The 26784-nt window shown below is 39.5% G+C and overlaps 1 long non-coding RNA gene across 1 annotated transcript in view; it reads right to left on the reverse strand.

Moving 5' to 3' along the window:
* LOC143441630 (uncharacterized) overlaps positions 1-26355 on the reverse strand; it is a 37058-nt gene extending 10703 nt beyond the window's left edge. The window contains exon 1 of the long non-coding RNA XR_013109197.1: positions 26156-26355. This is a non-coding gene — a long non-coding RNA (uncharacterized LOC143441630). The remainder of the gene's footprint in view (positions 1-26155) is intronic.
* Between the last annotated feature and the right edge of the window lie 429 nt (positions 26356-26784).

Genomic DNA, 26784 nt, shown 5'->3' on the forward strand with positions numbered 1-26784 from the left:
CCATAGCTATGCTCTCAAGGGTACACACGTAAGATGCAACTGTTGTTTAAAATGGCAAATGACTGTATAAAACTTAAGGGGCAACTGATTAAGTAAACTATGTGCAAATATGCAATGAAATACTACACAGATGTGACAAAGAGCGAGGAAAGCCTATAGGTGCCAACACAGATCAGCCTTAGGATATATTAACCTCAAAAATCAAGAGTGAACACTATATGTGATGTGCTATCACTTTGTAAAAAAAAAGAAAGAATTAGGGATATGTGTTTGCATAATCGTAGACTATCTATGGAAAGAGGAATAAAATTCTGGTAACCATAGTTGCCGTAGTTACCTCTGGGGAGGGAATTTGAGGAACTGGGAGTCAAAAAGAGGAGAAAGACTTCCACCATATGCTGTTCCCTACTGCTAGGATTTTTCTTCAGAGTACAGAGTGAAGTAATAATTTACTTTACAAAGTAAAAATCTCTTTAGAATGAAAGATTTAATTACCTTAATTCTAGAAAGCTACATTGTGATAACATGTGCAGCAGTGAGACCCCAATTTATACTTTAAGAAAGTCTTCTGCCTTTGCTTAACACTAAGCAAAGCAAAAATAGTTAATTCTTTCTTTGTGAACTCTTGAAATTATTGTCAGTTGTGAGGGATATGTACTGAGTCTGATCCACTGCAGTGGGGAGTGTGTGGTTGATATGTATCGAGACTGATTCACTATGTTAGAGAGTGTGTGAGTGATATGTACTGAGCCTGATCCACTGTAATGGAGAGTGTGTGGATAGTATGGACTGAATCTGATTCACTGCGTTGGAGAGGAGTGGGTAATATCTACTGAGTTTGATTCACTGCAGTGAAGTGTGTGTGAGTGGATGTACTTAGTTTGATTCATGGCATTGGAGAACAGTGGGTGATATGTACTGAGTCTGATTCACTGCATTGGAAAGCAGTGGGTGACATGTACTTAGCCTGATTCACTGCAGTGGAGGAGCTACTTAAGGAGCCCCTATCAGGAACAGCTTGTTTCAGTAGCACTGGGAAAGTGCGCTGGATGGATCTTCTTACTGTGACCCCTGGGAATAGGCAAGGTGCACAGGATTATAGAAAAAGATAGGAAGGGATGAGAGAAAAGAAAAACCTACAGAAACTTCAAAGACTGATTTTTTGAAATTGTATGTCTATATGAAGATTCTCATTGGTCCATGTTAAAAAGAAAACAGTTAAGACAAGGTGCATTTCTGACAACTAAGCTTATTTGACTTAAATATCTATTTATACTAGTAGATTCTTCTGAATCTTGTATAGGATTCTTTTTATGAAATAATGTGATAATAAATAATAATTATCAGTTTCTATTTTAAAGACTTTTTGGTAAAATAAAAGTTTGATAAAAAAACCTTTGTTGAGCCTCAAAGTTCTACTATCTTAATTAGTAAATATAAGAATTGAGAGGCTGTAGAGATATTTCAGAGGTTAAGACCATTTACAACTCTTGCAGAGGACCTTGGCTCAGTTTCCATCACCCACATGGTGGCTTACAATCCAGGTCCAAACCTAATGCAAACACACACACACACACACACACTCTCATACACTCACACACACTCATGCATGCATGAACACACACACATATAAAATTAATAAATACATAAATCTTTACAAGAACAATTGAGCTATGCTGAGACCATAGGTTGTAAAGAAATCAGAATAAGATAACAATAAGACTTTCTGATAATTGTGTTGATCATTTGATTTTTTATCTATTGATCTGAATAAAAAATTATTTTAATGTATGTAAGTACAATAACTATACAGGTTTGATTTGATTTGTTTTTTAAAAATCAAGCATCTAGTACTTCTTATTTTTTAAAATGTACTTGGAAATAGTAACTCTTCTGAAACAATAATTTTAAGAAAGTTGGAAATAAAATCTTCTACTAAGTTGCCATGAGAAAAGACTTTACTTCTAATTAAAGCCATAGCAGAAATATGGGCTTCTTTAATTCTCAGTATCCTCTTACACCCTTGCTGCTCCAAAGGCCTGTTCACCATTACCAAAATGAAAACAATATTAGAAGTATTACAGTGATTTCAGTCTGTTGAAAACTAATTCTGTGGTCTTTGAGATGTATGATTTCTTTAAGGGAACACATAATCAAAGAAATGACCTAGAACTCCAGGAATTAAATGGTCTGCTGGAGCCCACGTCAGCCTGGGAGGCACCTTTTGTGCTTCTCTGACATGTCAAACTCCGTGGGGTATCTCCGTACAAGATGAATGACACCCAGTCCTGGCTGGTTGTAGATTGCTCACCGTGTTCCTAGGCTGTGTGTGTGTGTGTGTGTGTGTGTGTGTGTGTGTGTGTGTGTGTGTGTGTGTAATCAACCATTACTCATCATCTTAAATCTATGTTCTGCCAGAAACAAGATGACAGCCCTAATGAGACAGAAGTGGGGCTGGTACTCAGTTCTGCCTGCATGAGGGAACCTTCTGAAGACTTTTAAGAGATAGATTTTTTAAAGAGATAGATGTAATATATCTTTATAAATAGATAGATAGAGATACATATTTTATATAATGTTTTTATTTATTCTTTGATACTTTCATAGGCATACACAGTACATTTTAGTCACATCCACCCCTATGTCCTCTTCAACACTTTCCCCTGACAACTTTGTGTGCTCTTCTTTTTTGTCACCCACAGAGTCCACGTGTCCCAGGGTAGGGCCATTATGGCTGCTTTTAAAATAGACCTTTGCAGCCCCTGAGCGGCTACTGCTGCAGCAGATAATCCTACACCCACGGACATACTTAGCTCTCTATGTGGACTCAGTGTGTTTACAGAAGGAGCATGAGCTGGTGGAGAAATGGTCCTGAATAAGTGAAGGAGCTGAGGCAGAATAGGGAGATAGACCTGACCAAAACACATTAGATGCGTGTATGCAATTATCAAACAGCAACCAAATAAACAAAGTGGATCTGGAAGAATGAATAGTAAACGAAGTGGTTTCTGTAATATGGTGGAAATTATTATGCAAATGGTGTGATAATTGTATTTTCCCCATTAAAATGCGAATACTTAGGGTTGCTCAACTTTGTAAATTCCCAGCCCTAAACACAAGGTCTGTTACATTGCAAGGACTCAAACATGGGTGAAAAATTAGATGGGTAACAAAATAAAATTTAAGAGGCAAATTTTTAAACACAAATTTCCCAACATATACAATAACGGACAACAGAAGAAACTCTAACATGTAACACATATGTGCTGTTTCTCAGCTGCCTAACTTGAAACATGCATTCTGTTCTGAGTTTAGTAGCAGACCTTATTTATTAACTTTTGTCATTGGTGATTAAATCTGAGCCTTATTAATGTGAATCCTGAGGCCTGACAAAGCTGAAATAGCCATTGTGAGGTTAGTGAGGTTACGAAGCTAAAGGGGGACACAGAATGGTTGATCTCCAATGCCTTGACTTAAAGTGGTGTCTACGTAGTGAGGAAATTAAAATCCACCCCATTTGGAAGAAGCATTCCTTGCTACTTGGGTCTTTCCATTGGGAAAGAGAAAAGAAAATTTCTTTCTTTTCCTTTACTACCTTCCCCTTGCTTCCTCATGCTTTTTTTCCTTCTCTTCCCTTTCTTCCTCTGCTTCCTCTTTCTCCTCCTTCTGATCAACACACACACACACACACACACACACACACACACACACACACACACACACACACACTTACTTAACTTGTTAAGGATTGTTCTTGCAGCTTTCCTTGGTTTATTTTCATTCTCTGAGCCAGACAGGCAGTTCGGGAGCTCACATCACAGGTACAGACTTATTACATTGGAATCTACCTGGCCCCATCCCTCCATCCCTCAAGAACTCGAAGAGTCCATTCGTTTCTCTACTCATTTCTCCCTTGAGTAATATCAACCAGTTCCTAAGATGTTACCTTGCTTTCACATACAGAGACCAGTTCCAAGGCCCTCCTCAGGCACCACAGTCTGTGGCTGTTGGTATCCTTCACATATATTGGTGTTGTCTTTTCATATATACTAATGTGTGTCCTCAGTGTCTAATAACTTTAAGTGCTACATGAATAGTCATCTTGTTGTTTAGGGAATAGTGATGAGAAAAAAAGTTATCATGTGCTAGGTACAGGGACAATTCATTATTTCTTTTTAATGTCTAATCTTCAATTGGTTTTAATCCTCAGAAAATAAACCTGAGGACACAGAAGGCCACTTGTCTTTACTCTAGTGCCTCAGATGGACAGCATACCTCCTTCTCAGTGCTCATCTGAGCATAGTGAAACAATATTCCGCAGGCAGAGAGTGACTTACCTGAGGGCAGGTGAGACTGGGAAGAACTTCAAAAAAGGGTCCCATATGCAAAGAGGTATTCAGCTATCGTTAGTGTGGTGGCAGTGTGGTGGCAGTGGTATGCTCTGTTTCTGGACCAGAATGTCATGCTCCATGAGAATGGATCAGTTATGGTTTTGTTACCTATGCAGGGCCCTTACCTGGGCTGGCTTCTGTATCCCATCTCTATAATGGCATTTACTTTGGAGTTTGGCTCATGGTAGTGTCAGAGAACTGCCAATATCTATCTTTACACAGTAGAGCAGAGAAACTACTACTCTTTAGAGCCAGATACTCAATTTTTAAATAGCCCGAGTAAGAATTTAAATGGTTCTTGGTAGCAATTCAGAACACATTCTGTTCTCTGTAAGAATGGCACACACACAGTTGCGGGCCTCTCATGGCATCAGCAGGTCTTGGAAGGAGAGCTAATGGGCCATTGGGTAACGAGCATGTATGTTTTATTAATAGCCTAAATAAGCATTAGCATCATGGGTTTCACCGGGGGCTACACAAAGCCACTCTTTCAGGACTCCAGACATGGAGTCAATTATTAATTCTTTTACAGAGTACTTTACCCCGGAAAGAACATGTTAACCAGTGATTTTTATGCCAAAATCTCCGTTTTTCCTGAAGATGTTTCCCATTTAGACTAATGGAAATTTGGCCTGAGCTACAGGAAGGGCAGGGGCAGCAACAGTATATAATGAGAAAGTTTGTCATGTATTAATTTTACAATTGTCAGTTGCTCCTTTAAGGAAGAAACAAGGTAAAATATTACACTGACAGAAATGTCCTACTCAGCACAACTGCTGATAGGCTGCCTACTGCTGTCCCTAGCTCAGGAAGGCATGGCAAGCAGAAAGGACTGAAGTAGAAGACTGGGCCTTAGATGCTTAAGCGCTTAACAAGCAAAAGCAGCTCATGGAGACCTACTATGTGCTTGCACCTAGACAGCTACTTTCCTCTGAGTTCAGATATTCAGTATCTTTCAACTTAAAAACATTAAACTTTATTATTTAATAATATATTAATATTATTATAAATTATATATTTATAATTATATTTATAATTATTTATAAATTATATAAATAATATTATATAAACTTATATAATGATGTCACAATACACACACTGCACTCTGGTCTCCTTTTTCACTGAGAAATCATGACTCGATTTTCATCGAAATAATTAAAAAAATTTAATGGCATGAATGCACATATTATTTTAACCATGCAATTAGGTGACAGCAAAGAAGAAAGTTAATGAATAAAAAAAAAAGTTTGACATAAATAATCAGTGCCAATGTCAAAGAAAGATCATTCTTAATATTCTTTGTTCTATCATATCTTTATAGTCTCTCATTCTTTCCTGTTATTGACCATAATATTCCACTACCTGATATTCCAGCATATAAAGTGTACAGTATATTTTACGTGAAGTATGCTCTCTTTTTTACATAATTAGTTATTTTCTAGAATTTGTTATGACTAGATGCAAATGCAATTTCTTCCATATTTTCTTTCTTGTTTGTCTAATCTTACTAACTTGTCCTTGCTTTTTGTCTTATTACAAAATATTTAAAGTAAAAATCTGGGGTTAAACTTTGTATATACTGTCACATAATCATTTTGAGAGAGAGAGAGAGAGACAGAGAGAGAGAGAGAGAGAGAGAGAGAGAGAGAGAGAATGGCAGGTGAGATGTTCAATGGTGCTTGCCACCAAGTCGACTACATGAATAAAATCTCCGGGATCCACACGATAGGAAGGGAGCATCAGCTCTTGAAAATCATCTCTTAACCTCCACACATGCACACATACACGCACACACATGCACATACATATGCACACACACATGCAGACACACACGCACATACACATGCACACACACATGCACATACACACATTCACACACACATGCACACAATAAATAAGTAATTGTAAATTTTTTTAAATTAAAGGCAAATTTTTCTATTCTGTAGTTAACATAGCTGTTACAGTTAACAGCTCTGAAGGCCTTCACATTTATTTACAGGTTGCTAGAACATTCTTTTGTGATTTCCCTTCATGTTTTGCCTCATTCATTTTTTTTTTTAAATCACATTCTTTATCTTTTTGTTCTTTTAGGATCTGTCCACTTAGGAATACATTTTATACTTAGGAAGACATCTCTCTGTCACGTACATTGTTGTTTCTCCTTATTTGTGAGACCTGTATCACATTACTTAGAGATTTTATCTTTATGTCATCTTTGGGCCATAGTGATGCCATTCAAGTAGAGCGGAATTATCTGCTATGCTCTTCTTTTTACATGTGTGGTCAATCGCTGAGGAGGGGAACTGTCTCACATATGTGGTGGGCAGGGTGTCCTTTAAGAACTGCCTTATTTTTTGAAACAAAAAAAATAAAAAGTCTCTCACCAGTCTGGAACTCACCAAGTAGGCTACGCTAGCTTGTCAGCCAGTGCTGGATATCCACCCAGCTCCACCTCCTCAGCACTGGCTTTTTTTTTTTTTTCTAACATGGCTTCAAACTCAGCATCTCATGCTAGGACAGCAAGTACTATAGCAACTGAGCCATCTTTGTGGCCCCCATGTTAATGACTTAGTCTTAAGAAGCAAAATAGTTTGTAAAAGCTGACATTATTCTTATGAGTTGACATTCATATGAACTCTGGATCCTGTGCTTCAATTTAAAAAAGAACTCTACATGATTTTTGAGGGGAAAAAAAAACTCTATTCACAAAATGAGTCTCTAGAGTCATGTTCAATTATGAGTCTTAGGCCACATATTGGTGTAAGTAAGATCTGTGACAGAAGGATGTTCAGGTTTATGGTAGGATATTTGGTGTTGCTTCTGAAATTAGAGCAAAATAATTCATAAGGTTTCTGTCATTCTGTTACTTACTGTCTACCATATTGACTCCCAGGCTTTCCGGCATTGTCTGGCTCAGAGAACACCCACTGAATGAGTGTGATAAAAATCTACAAGCAATAGCACAGATAGCTTTCAGTTCTGTTTGCCTTCCTGTCACAGTGGGCAGAAGCGGAAAGGGGAGCTCTAAATGTTCACTTCAACCTAACAGCAGCCTTGGGAGACCCTCACTCTCCTCTGTCTCTAACCAAGCCTCGGGATTAAGCTTATCAACTGTCAATAAGAAAACGCATGTTTTCTTTTTTTTTTTTTTCCCAGGAGCTGATTAGAGTTGTGGTCTCTTGTATTTCATGGCATTCCATTGTATTTATTTCTGCTGGAATTTTCAGGCTGAATTACTGTAACTAATATGCCACTAAGTCTGCTGCAAAAACCTTGACCTTTGGATCCTCCCTGCTAGCAGAAAATTGGCATGAGAAATTTCAACACAATAAATGCTTTAATTTTTTTTTTTGCTTAATCTTGATTCAGAATTCATGTGGTTCAATTTAATTATGTCAGAGGTCCTTGCCACCAGTATCAGTTTAGATTAAGGGGTTTTGAAGATTGCCACGATAGGAGAAAACGAGAGAGACGAGATAATTCTATTTGCAGCAGATTATAAGAGGGGAAACAAAAACTCAAAATGTGAAATCCTTTGGTGTTTTCTAAAATAATTTGTGCCCACAGCTCAATTTGAACAGAGATTTGAGGGGCTCCGAGGCTGCGCAACCTGAGAGTCCTTTTCATCTTTAGCATGTGGTTGAAGAGCCTTGGTTCCCACGGGTTGATAACAAGATAATGGCCTATTTTTATTCATCTGCTTGTGTGTAGGATTAGGAGAGGTTTTGAGGAGACAGCCAGAGCCTAGCATATACTCAAGTTGGTAGGGAGGCTGCAAATTCAATCTTGTGTCTCACTTCTGCTCCAAAGAATCAGCACACGCCTTTGGGAAGGGGGCAGAAAGTAAGCTATTTGTGATAACTGGCAAAGGTCTCTGTTACATTATATTATAGAATAGAATAGAATAGAATAGAACAGAACATAAAAGAACAGATAGTCTTATTATTTTTTGTTAGTTTGTTTTACATCTGTTTTTTACAACTCCTTAGAAATGTGAAAAACATTCTTTATTCACAAAGTCAATCCAGAGGTCTTGAGTTGGACTCCATTTGCTGGCTCAGTTTGCCCACCCACTTACGTAAGCTCATTGGAGGGGAAAATCACTCCCCACCACTCCTGCCCACCCAGGTACCACTGCCACTAAGGGTAGACTTGCTGTACATCTCAGTCTGTCATAGTTTACCCAGCACATCTTTGGTCATTGTTTTACTTGATTATCAAAATAGCGTGTATGACAAAGAACATCATGAGTGTATTGGGAAAAACAAGTTCAAACAGGTAGGGACTTCCCCCAAACCATACAGATATTGGAGAAAAGAAGCTCAAATGTTTAGTGGCTTCTCCAAAACTATACAAATGTTAAGAGGGAAAGTCAGGAATTAACATATCTTGTAACTGATGATTGTTTCACTGTCTGTGAAACTGTTGAGTCAGAAAAGGTGTTGATGAATAGCCGATCGTATTGAGAAGGCTGCTAGCCCATGGTTAACATGTTTGTCTGCTGGAACACCCAAGCTTATGCTTGAATAAAACCCCAAGAACACACACACACACGCCCACTTCTTGTACAGTGCAGTGACCCTACAGGTCTAGATAAATTACTAATTAACTTTCAGCCAACTCAGGATATAGGGGAATCTCTACTTAGCTCATAATTCCCACCTACACTGATTTTTAAAAACTGGTGTGATGTGTGCTTCTTTGCTACTTTCAGGGCAGGGAAGGGGAATGGCGGCTGAGTTCCCAGGCACAAACACCAAGATGTGGAATGGCTGGAAGTGGGGAAGAGAGCAAGCAGCCTTCCTCTTCAGCAGCTCTCGATGGGAGGGAATCAGAGTAATGAAACATAACAGAATTGTTTGGAAAGACATGCTAACTCTACTTGTGTGGCCAAAGGGGCTAATCAGGAGCTCCATCAGAAAGACTAGGCCAAGATACATATGGGACTCATTGCTGCATTTTTATGGCTTAGAGACACGAACTGTGTATCCTGTTACACAGTAGACCAACAGGAGCATGGGCAAGATAAGGTCCAAGACACACAGTAACTTTACATGACGTTGTGATAACCTTTTCATCAGAAATTATAGGCCAAAATTGTTCAGTGGCATTTAGTTACATTTGGGTTTTTATTCATCGTCTTCTATATTTAAAAGTATGGGTCTTGAAGAAGCCCATCACTCTGTGACACTTGTTAACTGAGTGCTACCCGAATGCTATGGCCACTTGTGGCTTCTGCAACTTTAACACGTGGAAAGGCTGGAGAAGGTTCAGAAAGGATGTCCAAATAGAAGTACTGGAGAAAGGAAGGCTGGAGCAGGGTTAATGGGAATGGCTTCTGCGAAGGTTTAAAAATACTAACGAGCCATCACATCAAAGATTGTCATTGAGAGATGGAACCAATCATTTTTTCCTCCTATCTAAAACAGGAGTACCAGGAGGCCTCTAGAGCTGGGGTGTATGTTTGTGGACTCCCAGCCCTGTAAGGAAGGCAACAGGAAGGTTTGCCGCTCAATTATTTCTAGGGATCTTCAATTTTATTTTATCCAAAATTAAAAAGCAAAATGGCCTAACAGATGGGGAGATCAGTGTAAAATGTTGTTCTTAAAAGGGGACGTATGTGGCCAGTCAGATGGTTAGGTAGATAAAACCACTCTCACCGACTCTGACAACCCGAGCTTGATCCTCTAGACGCAGTGGTAGAAGGGAAAACCCAACTCCCATAAGTTGTCTTCTGACTTTCATACACGACAAGCCAAACTCACACACAAATAATTAAAAGCCTAAAAAAATTATATTAAAAGTGGGTATCTTAAAACAAAACAAAACAAAAAAAAGTGGAGAGTCACTAACTGAGCATAACACTGAGCCAAGAGTGTATGTGAAAGCGAACTTCCTTCTGGTAAGAATTACGAACAACGATCTGTGCTTTGTTGGACTGACTAAAGTAACTCAGGCCATGATAATTTCAAGGTAGTACAGGAATTTGCATATTTTCCAGTCTACCATTAGTCAATGAAATGTAATCCACGTTCAGTGCCCTGTGGTAAGCTGGGCTCTGAACAATGGGGCAGAGGCAAGCATGACCTTTGGTGTTATGTATGTGGCAAGTAGAACTCAATGGTTTGTGTCCGATGTGTGAGCTGACTCCCTACCTATAATTTCATTTAACTCAACTTGATTTTAAATGTTTGCTTGTAGGGCTTATTTCTGTATTTGACACCGACTTATAACTCAGTAAAGGGCTCACCCCTAAAACTCTAAATTGTGTTTCCCATGTGTGGGTCACTCAGAGTCTCCGTTTTACTTGTGCAGTGTCATAGGAAGGTTTCCTGTAGTCAAATGTGTGAGCTTCTACCTAGACTGAAAGCCCCATGGTGGTGTGGAGAGTAGACTTTATCTCCTTCAATGCCTGCTCACTCTTTGCCAGAACAAGGTGGAGAGGGCTGTGATCTCTGAGTACTTCCCCGTCTTCATCCTATTAAAGATGATTTCCTCTCTAACTATTCACTGAGCTCTCAGTTCATTTACAGAGCTTTATGCGGAACGAAGAACGCCACAAGCCTAAGTCTGCAGCGCCCACGCGCCCGGGGCGGTGATGGCACTCTTCCACAGGCCAAGCATGCAGCCTTTCAAGAGCTTTCCCTTTTATCCTTTTCCTTTTTTGGCACAATTTGAGTTAAATTCAAAGTCACAGACAACACACAAGAGAGATAAATTGTTTCAATTTTTCTCCAGAAATATTAAAAACATTTTGTTCTTAGCTGGGGATTTATTTTTTTTTTCCAAATGACTTTCCATTGACTTTGTACCAAACCTTGGTTTCTTACAGTGAATCACATATATCGAACACTTACATACAATCCAGAAATTAGTTGGAGCATTTTGCATGCATCTTCTCATTTAATCATTGTGACAGCCATGCCGTTATTACCATAGGATGGGGGGAGAGAGAGCTAGGTAACATATTCAGAATCACACTGGTCGAGCTGGGGAGTGGCTCTTACCCATACACTTTCATGATTTTTTAAAGAAGAAATGATTAGATTTCTTTTAAGGAATTCTAATTTGGACACCGCATAAAACTATTAATTAAAAATGTCCAAAATAGCTGGGTGGTGGATGCATTCCAGGACAGCTAGGATTTCACAGAGAAACCTAGTCTAGGAAAAATAAGAAAACAAAAAACAAAACACAACAGTGGCAGCAGCAGCAAAAACAGCAACAATAACAACACACACACACACCAAACTGAAAGAAAGAGGTCTAACGTGTGTCTTAGGTGAATTCTCCAATGTGATTTGTTTACTAACGGAGTACTCTACAGCACTAAAAAGTAAAATCTAACTAAATGATCAGGTTAGGAAAATAGCCCATACTCAACGTGGAATAAAAGAAGCCAGACATATAATTATTGAATTTATTTGTAGAAGATTCAAAAGCATGGGAATTAAATATTGTGATGCATAACAACATCAATGCATGGCAAAATTGTAGGGAATTCAATACACAAGACTCAGGATTGAGTTACATTTATGAGAACAAGGAAGCAGTGTGATTTGGAAAGCCTCACCAGGGAGGAAGGGAGTGGCAGGGGGTGTACAGGGAATTGTGTTTATTAACAATCTATATTATGTGTTCTTACATTTCATATTTTTAAGAAAATAGTTTTATTGCTAACTGGCTAGGATGCCAAAGTTCCCACTAGTTTAACCAACAACTCCCTAGTCAAAGTTTCCCTGCCTCCAACTGAGCTTTCCTTATTACAGGAACACGATCCCCACATTCAGGAGGCTTGAGTTGGGAGGGTTGCAAGTTCAAGCTCTGCTGGTTACAGTGTCTTAGCCAGGGTTACAGATCGTATATTTTTATGTACGATTTCTATTCTGATACATTTCTGAAAGCATGGTGACTTAGAGTTTCTATCGCTGTGATACAAGTCTATGACAAACAAAACAGTTGAGGAGGAAAGGGCTTACTTGGCTTCTGCTTCCACATCATTGTTCATCATTAAAGAAAGTCAGGGTAAAACTGAAAACAGAGCAGGAACCTGGAGGCAGGAACGAAGCAGAGGCCATGGAGGGGTGCTGCTTACTTGCTTGCTCCCTATAGCTTGCTTGCTCAGCCTGCTTTCTTCAAGAATCCAGGACACCAGTCCAGGTGAGGCACCACTCACAATGGGCTAAACACTTCCACATTAATCACTAATTTAAAAAGAATGCCCTTCAGCCAGATCTTATGGAGGCCCTTTCTCAGTTGAGGCTTTTTCCTGTCCTGTGACTTGAGCTTGTGTCAAGTTAGCATAACACTAGCTATCACACATAGTGGTGTCTATCTTTTCAAAAAATGGTGAATCTTTTGTAAGGCAAAACATTAATCAATCCTTGTCTACTAAGGCACAGGTTAAGACTACATTCTTTGAAACCCGTTTGACAGACATTTGCACATCAGTGTCTGCTCTGGCATTATTCACAATGGCTAAGTTACAGAACCACCAAGGTGTCTATCAACAGCGTAGAGAGATAAAATGTGGAGACCACACAATTCATGTTTTAGTCAGTCATGAAGAAGAACGAATTTATGTGGTTTCATGGGATGGGAGGGGTGGTAGATGAAATTGGAGATCATCATCTTAAATAAATTCAGCCAGTCACAGAAAGTCAAATACTACATATTTTCTCTCATTTGTGGGTCCTAGAACTTTATAGACAGATAAAATCTCATATTTACAGATCACATGAAAGTGGGGACTAAGTGGGGTGGAGAATGAGAGAAGAAAGCACATTATATACTTGTATAAAAACAGCCTACATAACCCTGTATAATTTTTAATAAAGAAATAAGACAAATCTATAATGCCAATTACTTGTTCAGCTACTAATATTAAAATGTATTACATATGGATAAACACAAAATATTGATGTTTGTTATTGTTCAATACTTATGCTGCAAGTAGATTTTTATCAAGAAAACTTATTTTTTATATAAAATTTGATGACTAATAACACATGTATATAGATTTTCATGCCCACCATTCCTATCAACACCAGTGATTTGTGGCGATAATCAAGGTTGTTTTATTTCTCGTGGCATCTTTAGGTAAGTTGATGATTCTGTTTGTTTTGTTTTTATTTTTTGAGGCAGGGTTTCTCTACATAGCCCTGACTGTCTTGGAACTCTCTCTGTAGTCCAGGCTGGCCTCAGACTCAGAAAGATCCTACTGCCTCCGTCTCGAGGTACTGGGATTAAAGGGGTGAGTCACTGCCAAGCTTCGAAGCTAAGGATTCTTGACTGGCACCTTCAGGATGCCATCCACTGAAAGGTGATCGGTTCCATTGCTCCTGGTTCCATTGCTTCTGACAAGAGTGGGTGTCCTGACCAAAGGCTGTGCCTCTGCCCTGTGCTGTCTCCCAAACACACCAAGATTCTGGGTCTGCTCATTTCACTTTCAGTTTTTTGTGATCTTGGCAGTGAACCCAACATTTTTATTTCCAACAGTTATTCTGCTCTAGAAAGAGAATTTGTTAAACATTAATACCATCCACAAAACTACCATCTTCTTCTATAGACAGAGGTGGCGAAATGCTGCCATTCACTTAAGATTTCAGGGCCACAGACTGAACATTATAAGACAGGAATGAAATGGCTGTATTATAAAAAAAACAAAAACAAAAAACCTTGCTTACTGACATGGAACGCCTTGACATGGAATGCCATGACCATTACTTCTGTTTAGCTGACTTATTAAACACTTTACCTGGAAAATACATTAAGTGGGATCACTCTGGCTCAGAGAGACCATCACCACGTATGCAGACACTAGCTTCTAAATGTTCTAGATGTGTGGACAGGGGCCAGGAAACTATAAAAGAGACCATGAGATAGAACATGGGGCACTGTCATGAAAGGGGGTGAGAAGGGTACATAGAACACAGGTGTGTGAGAGCAGGAAGACGGGACACTAGAGCAGAAGGTGAGTGTGGGTAGGTGCAGGGGATGAACACTCTAAGTATGCATAAAATGCCAAAAGGAGCTGTTGTTATGTGCACTAATTTAAAAATAAATGTAAGCTGGATATGGTGGCCCATGCCTTTAATCCCAGCACTTGGAGGACAGAGGCAAGTAGATCTTCCACAAGGATGATGCCAGACTGATCTAAATAATAAGTTAGCAGGCTATCCAGAACAATATAGTAAGATCCTGTGTCAAAGAAAATTATTAATTTAAAATACCTAAGGTTTTTTTTATTATTATTAAAGTCATAGTGGCTGGAGAGGTCGCTTAGTTGTTAAGAGCACTTTTTGTTGTCCTAGAGAACCTGAATTTGATTCCAAAAACCAATATGGTGACTCTCAACCGTTTATAACTCCAGTTCCAAGGGATCCAATGCCCTCTTTTGGCCTCAGTGGGCACAAAGCACACACATGGTAGGTAGATAGACATACATGAAGAAAAAAAGACCTGTACACATAAAATAAAGAATTTTTAAGTGCTTTTAGCTGACAGTAAAATTTAGAGTTCCTCAAGATATAAGTAGATTCCTACAAAGGGAATTTAAAAAAAAAAATGAACATCACAGAGAAAATTTAAAACCTAAATTATTGGGGCTGGACAGATGGCCCAGCAGTTAATAGTACTGACTGCCCTTTCAGAGGTCCCATATTCAATTCTCAGCACCCACGTGGTAGCTGACAACTGTCTGTAACTCCAGCCCTAGGGGTTTTGACATCCTCACATCAATGGACATAAAATAAAATTTTAAAAACTACCTAAATTGCTCATGGTTCTATCATTAATGCCAATGTACCTCCAGTCTTCTTCTACGTCTCCACTTTTGTGAATAGACGTATGGGTAGGAAACAGGAAGATCTCATGTTTAACACCCATCTAGGCTACTGAGAGAGCAAAAAGACTGGCCAGGGCAACGGTGTGAGACCCTGTTTCAAACTAAGAAGTAAAAATAATGCCTGGAGATATAACTCAGTTGCAGGACAGCAGCCCAGCCTGGGTAAAGTCCAAGTTCAATTCTCAAAATGACAGAACCCAGAAATGATGTCTTTCTAATCATATGAACAAGAGAACAAAGCAGCATAATCCTATAGAAGTAGGAGTGCATGAGATATGAGATACCCCAGGTTCTCCAGACACCTAGACTCCTAGTTAATATCCAGAAACACAAGAACTCATAAAGATCATCACCTCTCACCTGCTATTTTGCAAAAGTAAACATGAATTCAGTGGACTGGACTTGTGCTCAATTTTACATGCAACTAGACTACGTGTACAGCTGATGCTAACCCAAGCTGTAAGAGCAACAGTGAACCCCTTCCAACAGCCCCCATTTCTGGAGTTCAGCTGCTCCCCACCCTTCTCCCCTGGCTATTTGATGTTTAGACACTAAAGGCTTGATGGCGGAGAAAATATGTAACATTATTCTTTTCTTCTGTTTCAAAAGTCCAAAATCCTGTTATCTTAAATGCACTTCAGGAGAAGGAGAAACAATGAATCAATTTTAGTCAGTGAGTGAGATCCGGCAACTGCTGGTAAGAAAGCCACACATTGTGCTGGATGTTGAGAAGGACATGGGATAGGTTAAATGTAATTCCTTCTTTTAAAGGCATGGCTTAATTGAAGAGGCAATTATAAATGTATTGTATAATTTAAAATAATACAAACACAAGACACAATTTGTTAAAGTGTATGATAATTTCTATCTAATTATATGAACAAAAGAACACAAATGTCCTGATCCTAACAAGCAGGATCATGTGGCATATTAGATAGCCCATATAAGTCTATAAAAATTCAACATCAGTATTTTTAAGAGATCATTTTTAAAAAAATCATGATTTCTAATATTTTATGTTTTGAACTATTCAAAAGTTGATTGGAGTCAAAATTCTATTTAAAATGCTTATTTAAACAATATTAGATTATTTGGCTATATCTAATCTCTAGTCCTGAAAAAAAAAAAAAAAACAGAACAAAACAAAACAAAACCAAAACTCTTTGAAAGACAGAAACAAGCAGAACTTCTTCAATCTGATAAAGAACTTCTTTGAAAAGCCCATAGTTAGCACCCTTGTTGGGAGAAAATTCGAAGTTGTCCCTAAAATAGACACAAGTCAAGCCCATCCTCCACTACTGCTCCTATTCACAGAGCTGGACCACTGCAATCAGACAAGAAAATAAATAACAAACATCCATATTAGAAAAGAAGAAATAAAACTGTGTTAGTTCACAGAGAATATGATTACCTATGTACAAAATCTGGTTGAATCTACAGTGATACAGAATAAGCATGTTTATGGAGATTCCTAGCTATAAGACTATTTTATAAAATTTTATTAAAATTTAAAAATATAAATATAAAATAATATAAATATTTACAAATATGTAAATAATATTATATGACTATATAACTAAACATTACATAAATAGAATTAATTAAAATTCAAAAAGAATGGTATAATAGTAACTATAAGAATAAAGATTATTCAAAATAAAATTGGCAAAAGATAAGATTATAACATACTCATTTAGAAAACCCAAAGGTCCAAATAAATAAGCAATTATAGAAATGAAACTTAAAAGCAACATGAGGAGCTAGAGAGGCACCTCTGTGGTGAGTGTTCTTGCAGAGGGACTGAGTTCATTTCCCAGTATCTATATGGTGGCTCACAATCATCTGTAACTTTAATTCCAAGGGATCTTGTATCCTCTTCTGGTCTCTGAGAATACTGCATGCACATGGTACACTTACTTGTACACATGCAGTCAAAACCCTTTTGCACATAAAAATAAATTCTAAAAATCTTGAAAGTAGAAAGCGATACCATAGTGCACATTTAAAGCTTGTCTCAAATGAAAACATGTGAACATCAAATGTTGATGAGGGTGAGGAAGGGCGTGACACATACGCTGTAAGTGAGGCTTATGATGGCATAGCCACCTAGGAAAACAGTTACTGGTTTCTGTAAAAAGGTGAACATGTGGTTACTATGTGAATCTGCTCCTAACTGTATTCCAAAGAAATGAAAGTGTATGTCCATATGCTGATCTGTAAATGAACATCTATAGCAGGTCGGGAGAGATGTCTCAATGGCTAAAAGCACTTGATCCAAAATCATGAGGACCAATACCTATGGAATAAGCTGAGTGTCTTCAAAGTCCTGTTACCCCAGGACTGGGGAGGGACAGAAAGAGGGGACTGTTAGTTCTTGCTGCCTTCCAGCTTAGCAGAGAAAACACAAGGGAGAGACTCTGACTCAAAGAACAAATGAGGAGTGATATAGAAAGGCATCAAGGACCCCAGTATGGCCTCCACATACATGGGTGTGCAGCACAGATACACACACCCATGGACACATGTTCGAATACACTCATACGGACTTGAGGATAGAAAAATATAGACTCACACACAAATAAAAATTAATATCAATAGCAAATTTATATGTAATAGTGAAAAACTTGAAACAATTTAAAGGCTTGTGAACACACAAATTGAGATATCTCTCTCTTTTAAAGAAAATCTTTCTGGTTTTATTTATGTATATGTGTTTCTGTGTGGATTTGTGTCACATGTGTGCAGGGGCCTAAGGTGGCCAGAAGAGGGCATGGTGTCTTCTGGAGCTGGAGTGTCAGGCTGTTGTGAACCTCCAGACATGGGTTCTAAGAACCAAACTGGGGTCCTTCATAAGAGGAGGAAGGTTGAGCTATCTCTCCAGTCCCAAGGTATAGCTTTCAATAAATTAATCTTTGCAGAGTTTGTTTCAACTCTTAATGAGGGTTAGCAGTATGCGCCGACGGAAACACATGGAATATAGACGTGGTTTGACTGGTCACAGCTGAGGTTTTGCCTTCTCTGGACTTAGTGTGTTGAAGCATCCGCTGTCTTCTGGACACTAGTCACTTGGTAACTTACGACTAAGACTCCACTGCTATGATTGGCTGAGACTCTGCTACATGCTCTAAGAAGACAATTTTTTTTAGTTGGCTTGTACTTTGTGTTCACATTACTAAATTAGGTTGCCGTTTACTACATATGGAACCAGGCTTAGCTTAAAATTGGGTTCACTCAACATATTGACACAATACAGAAATACTTGTCAACAGAAGATAGTACATTATTGGTGTAAAGATCAATACAGATTTACCTCAAAATATCTGCTGAACGAATGGCACCAGACATGAGCAGGTATGATGCCACTCAAGTAAAACTAAAAAGTTCAACATCACCTCAGCAATAGCTAATCAGCTCTGGCTGGCCTGCAGTGGGCTTTGGGAAAAGTACACAACAGGATCACTATCAAGAAAATATCAGAAGATTTCAGGATTTAGACTCTAATCACTACCTTGATTTTGAGAACACTTCCCTACTGCATGCTTGTCAGAGTGCATGTGTACAAATGATGCTACGTGCATATAGATGTATAAGAATTTTACAGTTTAAATCTACTTCATACTTCAAATAATATACAATTTAAAGATATGTACCTTATTTTTCTGCCAATTATACATCAATAAAACTATCAGATTTTTATAGATCCTCCAATTCAAAGCACTCCATCCTACAGGAGCTAAATAAAATTTCCAATTAGATTTAAAACATTCCCTTCTTCTCAAATGACAAAAAACCATAACTGAAGGTTTAAAATTTCATCGGCTGCTTTTATGAATTATTTTTTTAGTGTAAAATGCAAAATCCACAAGTACTTATTAAAATAATACCTCTAAAGAAAACTTTGAAATGATTTCCAGCCAGACTATAGAAATCTAACAGAAATGGTATTGTATGAAATTTAAGCTGGACTATAGAATGAAAATATGTTCATATCCAAACAAGAATGTATGTAGAGGCTCTGCATAAAATCCTATGCAGGCTTTTTGCCCAGTGTAGTTCCAGACCTATGAGGAGAAATATCTTTTCCTAAGGTGTATAATTACCCTCTGTCACTCTTAAATCTCCTCTGTATCTAAGCTCGCTTAATAATGGTGAACGGATGAGCAGAAATTAAAAATAAAGGCCTTCTACCAATTTAGCGCCCCACACATAATGTACCTATAATGATACTTTGATTGCCTGGGCCCGTTATTTTGTTGCTGTCTTTTTTTCTATTACTGCACGAGAGCCCTAGGTTTCAAAAAGAGGGCGGCACTCTGCTCTATAAAACCAGAGCAATTTACATGAACACCAGCTTTGGCCTGTATTAGAAAAATGCATAGAATGAAACGGGAAACATAATGTAAGGCCGCATGGACCGTTTAATGTCAGCGGCATTCTTCACTTAAGTATCATATTACATTTTGGTTAATTTATTTCCCAAAAGGGAAAAAGTGAAAAGCATGAATCTTTTTTCCAGCAGAAGAGGGGAGAAAATTGAAGTGTTTATGACTATTAAAGATGAATAAGAAAAAAGCGGCCTTGAAAAGAGGGCAGCAAGTCCCCTTCAAGAGTTTCCTTGGCAGACAGAAAGCAAGTTTTTTTAAGTTATTAAAGGTAAGGGACCAAACAACATTATTCAGATTTAGCATAAAGTAGAAAAGTTATTAAACAGCATTATCATTTTAATAATTTGATCTTTAAAAATCATTTTGAGAGTGTTTCTCTTTTGCTGGGGGCAGTTGTGTGTGTACATTTGTATGAGTGTAAGCATTCATGTGTGTTCGTGTGTGCGTGTGTGTGCATGTGTGTACATGTAGTGGCCAGAGGCCAGCCTCTAGAACTGTTCCTCAGAATCTGTAAATCTTGGTTTTGAGACAGGGTCTCTCAATGGGTCCTGCATCTTGTAGATTAGACTGGGCTGGCTGGTAGTGAGCCCCAGAAATCCTCCTGCCTCTGCCTCACAAGCACTGGGATTATAAGCACAAGCCACCAGGCAAGGCCTTGTATGGGCCCTGGGATTCAATTCAGATCCTTATGCTTACATGGCTAGCACTCACTTTGTTGATCAAACTCTCTTCCTCATCTCAGTTACTGAGTCATCTCTCAGCCTCACTGACTGCGCTATCTCCCATTTTTCCAGCCTTTGACAAGTTATCGCCCCAGCCCCAAAACTTTATGGATATTTTTCATATTCATCTTCTCTCAAGGACAACTTATTACACTACCAAAAATACCTATTATAACTCATTTGAAAGAGAAAGCAGAAACTGGATCCTGGTACTGCAAGCCTATAATCTTAGCAATTCAGGATGTTTGTGGCCTGCCTGAGGTACACAGCTTGATCCCACTGCCAAGGAAAGGAAGAAACTGAGAGAGGGAGGGAGAGAGGGAAGGAGAGATGAAGAGATGAAGGGATGGAGGCAGGGAGGGAGGGAGGAAGGAAAGAGGCCAGCCTTCGTGCTACAATTAACTCATAATAGTAAGCTGGATATTTTTCAGTTGCTAAGATTACTTCTTTCACTCATTAAAATGAAGTCTCGTTAGTTATTTTAGTAAAACATGACAAAACCTTAAATGCCAATGACCCGTGGAACTCTGTTCTTTGCTAATATATATGAAGGACTTTAAGACCTTTGGGTGCACCATGCCGGGCAGCAGACTTTGATGAGAGTGTGAGGTGACTACTAACTCAGCTCATTTTAAGTCCTGCACATCTCAACTCCTGCTCTGTGCAAAACCCTCACTCCTGGCACATCGGCTCAACACCACTGAGGGCTCAATTATCGCTGGCCCTGCCTGGCAGGCCTGAAGTCTGTAAACAGCTTGTGGTAATATAGGGGCCCTATCTCACTCCAGTAAAAGATCTTCCTCTCCGCAGACCTATGAAATGGCCCAGGGGAACTGTGGGTGGTTTTCAGTTACCTTCCAAACATCCAGTATAGGCCCTGCTTGTACATGGACAAGCAGACTGTATGGATCATTTGTCGTTGTGTGTATCCTTATTCCCACCCGACAGCACCTGTACAAGCAACCCCAGCAGTCGACGTGAATATCTTCAATCATTATAACTTATTCCTCAGTCATTTCCTTAATTTTATGACAACGTTTGGTCCATTTTTCCCCTTAGATGTTCTGGACCGTGGATAGGAAGGAGTGTGAGCCAATTCTTTGAGCTATTTTCTCAAAGCCATTCTGTGTGGGGTCCTGACTGTGCTAGTCAGTGTGCGAGGCGATTCTGGAAGATGGAAACCCCCTTCGCCCTCACGCTCTCTAGCCTCTGGGGGTTGGGGGGAGTGGGCATAGCACAGAACACTATTTTACACATATTAAGTGCCTCTGAGTGCTGAGTCCTGCAGCGTGAAGCAACAGTAGATTTTCGCGCAAAACAAGGGTGCATAGACTGGAACTGGTGGGGGGGGGCTGAGAAGAAACCTTTATTCAAGAGAAGCTGACAGGGCTCTCTGAAGAGAACACATTTAGGCTGCTAAGGTTCTCTTAAGCAAGGTTCAATGTCAGCAAGCCGGAAGTCAGTCTCTATGAAGAAAAAAAACAGAGAAGAAGAAAGCTCCAGGGATGGGGGAGGGGGCATGATACGGGGGACATGGGATAACTGGACCAGGCAAACCAGAAGAGTAGGTCACCCTTACTTGGCTAAGTGATAGGCAGTGGGCCATTTGCACCTCTGAACAGGAAGGCCTTACTCAGGAAGACAGGCTGCCAGGGAACACAGTTCATCCGGGTCTACCCTTAAGTTGAATGCTCTGCTTCTCTCCTAAACTGCCATCGGGACACTTGAGACGAGGGTTAGAAGTTTTATCCATCAGACTTCAGGAATGAAATCTGATCAAATGCTTGAAAGAACGACGGATGGGAAGGAAGCTTTATTTGGGTTCACAGATTAAACTCAGTTCGCCCTGTTGTTTCTAGTCCCGTGTATGGTGGGGCAGAGATTCCTGGAGGGGAACTAGGTAGGGCAAAGCTGTTTATCTCATGGTGGGGCAGGAGACAGAGAAAGAGAACCATGAGGAAGGACAGGGACAGGATATAGCCTCTGAAGGCACAGTAATGCACTTCCTCTGGCTGAGCACAGTCTTTGAATAAAGTCCCTTCAGCTTGGGAGCTCACCAGTAGTTAATCTAGTCAGGAAGTTAGCAACCTGGAAGCCAAGGCCTCTCAGCCGCATCACCAGCTGAGCACCAAGCCTTCCACATATGCCTCCTGAGGGAGTTCATATCCAAACTATAACAGATCTGTCTTCAGAAGACAACTCCCACAGCTGCTCTGCTTTACAGTTGGTAGTGGGTGGGCGGAAGGCAGGGGGTTCTGTAGGTGCAGTACCATCCCAGAACATCAGACTGTTTCTTCTTTCTCCTCCATGGTACTCACAGATCCAGTAGTGACTGTGCATGGATGCTAATCTACTTCCCAGGTGTTGAGGGGTTAGGACATGGCAGGCTGTTGACATAGCTCCAGCCCAGAGGGGAGCTAGTCTCTGTGGAAAATCTGACCTAAAAGTATTTCCAACCTCTAACCTCAGGAACAGTTGTCATGTGTCACAGCTAGGTGAGGAAAGATGAAAACTAACGTTTAGTTGGTGAGCTAAGGGAACATTGATAGGCCCTGCCTTTGTTGGAGTAAGATCTTAAACTGCTCTCTGTGCTAGAGAACTCAAAAGACACTCTCATTAGAGAGCTGATGTCTCCCAGATCCACCCTATGAAGCTGCTGAGTGAACTTCTCATTTCTTTCCTGATTGCATAGTTATCCTTGGTGGGCTCCTTCTTGCTTTCCTGCCCTGTTCACAAATCAACTTCTCTGGGATCTTCCTCTGCTCTTTTCTTCTCTCAAGATGCGAAAGTTCCAGACTTCAAATGGAGAGTTTCCGATAAGTTTTGGTTGCAGCCACAGAACTTCTCTGTAAGGGTGGGAAATGTGGTCAGGCGGCAGAAGGAAACATCTTCCTGAAAACTGTTAGATTTGCTACACTCAATTAAGTCCCAGTGGGAAGTCAACATCCCTTTGCTATTTTGGAAAATTCTTGGAAATGAGATGTACAGAGATTTCAGCAAAATTTCAACCCTAATAACTTCTGTAGATTGTCCCAAGGTAAGAAAAGAAGAGCCAGAGGAAGGGTCTCTAAAGAAACATAACTCCCCCTCCACTACTATGCAGGGCCAGAGTCTCTGAACACGAGTCTTGGTTTAGGAAAGCTCTTGGCCTAGGGGCGGGCATGAGTTAGCATATCACAGAAAGCCCCATATAATCTGCTTACACTTCCTCATCAGGATCTAGTGGGCAAGGAAGATTTTGGAACCTCAGTTTACTAGGTCAGGTGTAGTAGGCAATCAAAAACCCAAATCACACCATTGACATCTCAAAAACATAAAGCCCTAAGTAGGCCTTAGTAAGGTCCTGTGTCTTTATGTTGCTTACCTCAATTCTAACGTTTGCTTTAAGCCTCTCATTTTTTGCTAGGATTAAGGACACTTTCTTGCTTAACAAGAATCAACATTCAAGGACCAGTAGGTACCAAGAAAAAAATTCCTTTTTGTAGAAGCATATCAACTGGTTATCCAATACCAAATTGTTGGCTCTAAGAACAGACATTCAGCAACATTTTACAGACTGAGAAGGTTATGTTTTGCAGTGTGTGTGTGTGTGTGTGTGTGTGTGTACACATACAGATATACATGTAATAATATTTAATGAAAAAAGGCCAAGAGTCTGAAAGAGAGCAAGGAGGGGAATATGGGAGAGTTTGGAGGGAGGAAAGGGAAGTGAGAAATGTTGTAATTCTATTATAATCTCAAAAAGAAAAAGAAAACATTAAAAATATGTTTTAAAGGTTTTGTTTTTTTTTTTTTTCTATCAGACTGCCCAAGAATCTTTTGAGGATAAAGTGGCTTTAGCTTTGGAAACCCCATCCCCAAAAAACATGACCCCTTGTCCAGTCCAGGAGACAAGAAGTTTGGTGGATGTGTTATTGATTCTGGGGTTGGTGGGTGATAACAGAAGGCGAGCTTCAGGAGCCCTGTGGCTATCGCTCTTTCTTATAGAACAGGGGAATGGGGGCAAGAAAGAAGCAGCGAAGTGTGCAAAGGCTCACACAGTCTCGTGTCATAATTCTACCATATGAAAAGATGTCTTTTCATAGGATGGCTCACACCATATCACTTCAAAGCATGTGCTACCGAACATCTCTGTTCTTCCCCTCACTATCTTCCCTATGTGGTTATGTGCTGGTTGCATTTCCTGGCTTTGAATTTTAGGTAAGATGGACCACAAAGTTTATGCTCTTTGGAATCTACTTCTACTCAACATGTGTTCATGGACCTCATCTACTGTGCTGTAGTCTATTATTGGCGTAAGGGACTTGGTTGTAGGAATGCTACAGTTTATTTAGCTATTCAACTGCTAGTCAGCTTTTGAGTTGCATAAGGGACTCAAAAGCCCCTGTTTGTTATGCACATAGGAGGCATTTTAGTGCATTCATTGAGTATAGGTATCATTCCTGGTGGAGAGTTGCTGAGTCACACAATATGTGTGTTTCTGCTTAATAGAGATAGCTCAACAATTCTCCAAAGTGACTGTCCAACTTAAAACTCCACCGGCCGGGGCTGAAGGCTCTAACTGTTACATATCCTTACAAAAAACTTGTCATTAATAGTTTTTTTTCCTTAAGTCATTAATATGATTGTATTTCTTCTGTTTTTTAGAAAAGTTGGAGGAAAAGAAGAGGGCTTCTGTCCCCAGATATTTTATTTTTTTAAATCACGTATAAGATATCTCACTAAATATGTTGCCACTTTCCATTTGGTAAATGACTACAAAAAATATAAATTAGGATTCTAGCACAAACGTGCAAAGCACACACTTAGCTGAGATATTGCAACTAAGGGTAGTTTTCAGTGGCTGCTAAAGTCTTCCACTTTTCAGGTGTGCTTTAATGAGAAATACACATTTTCCACCAGCCAATGTCATAATGGGGTGCTCTAGGATGGTTTGACGGCTGAAGCCTGACCTTAATTCTAAAGAGGACTACAGAAAGGAACATGTGAAAATGTGGCGTGCCACCTGTGGGCTAAGTGCCAGCCTGTAGCCTTCACTTTTACAGTTACATTTTCAAGAGTGCTTACTAGGCCTGTAGCAAAACAGTAAAATTAGAAAGAAGATAAATTGTTAAAAACAAAAGAAAACAAACAAACAAACAAAAAAAAAAACCAAGACAAGCAAACAACAAAAATAACTTAAATTTGGCATCGGATTTAAAATCCAGACTAATTTTTTAAAAATAAAACCTTAAGGTATAATTAAGTCAAAAAATTAGATTATACCCCAAATGGAAACGAATCAGTTAAGTACTTTTTTTATATTGAATAGACAGCAGTCCGATAAGGTGCTATGAGGCTATCTGGGTCAGTAATATTTGAGTATACACTCTCTAAAAATAATTGATGTCTCTAATATCTAGGGTAGATATACATTAGTTCATTAACTTAAATGTAGCAATATAGTTTCATTATGGGAGTCTTATGTTAGTCAGGTACATAATAATCTTTTGCATACATGAGTCTTTGGGTCAACATTTCCCTCTGATGAAGTTAAATTTTTTTTCTTCCATTTTGTACATAAGGAAACCAGACTGTAGAAAAGTTAAGACCATGCCTTTCGCTAAGCTGTAGAGCAGTGGGTATCCATGGCCAGGTCTCCTGGATTCCTCTGTGAGCCACTGCCTTTATAAGCTCCTGAAAAAAGATACAGCAGATCTTCTGGTGGGAAAGACTTCCAAGTGTGGCATTAGTCCTGGGCCCCTCCCACCGCCCTCACCATCTGTCTGCCTCTACCCCACCCACTACCACCTTTCAAAGCCTGTCACTCACCGATCTCTTGCTTTGGAAGGTGTACCCAGTGTGTTTGCTTCTCCTGGTAGATCTCTGACAGGAAAGGCCTCACAGACACGGTTCTGTTTGAATCAGGCTGCGGCAGCACCATCTGCCAGCTGGAGAAAGACACCCCCTTTAATTAGGAACGTTGAAATGTTGGGAATCCAGGCCAGCTTCTAGCATTACCGAAAAAACTTAGGGTATGGAATCCAAGGGGGAGGAAACCAAGAGTTGGGCCAAAATTTTCAGGGAAAACACACAACTGCACAGAGTCAAAGAGAAATAGAGCCTTGTGTCCAGACTGTGGGAGGTGTCCCTGCTCTGTGTGCTGAGTGGTCTCCGAAGTCACAGTGTGGGTGTCAGATACACCAAAGGAAGTTTTCAGTTGTGTTCTTGGATCTCTAGCTTGTCTCTTTTCTCACACGTGTGTGGGGCTTCCTTACCGAGGGTATAGATAAAGCTCTTACCTCCTTTCTGCATGTGTAGCTATTAAAAAGATTCTAGCCATTTCCCTAGCCACATGAGTGAAACTGAATAGTCCAGAAATGCACCTTTAGCTCAGATCTGGGTTTTGTTCTTTCTAAATTACAGAGATCAATATTGATTTGCATAAGAATTATTACACG

Source organism: Arvicanthis niloticus, chromosome 3 (genome assembly GCF_011762505.2).
Source record: "Arvicanthis niloticus isolate mArvNil1 chromosome 3, mArvNil1.pat.X, whole genome shotgun sequence".
Lineage (NCBI taxonomy): Eukaryota > Metazoa > Chordata > Mammalia > Rodentia > Muridae > Arvicanthis > Arvicanthis niloticus.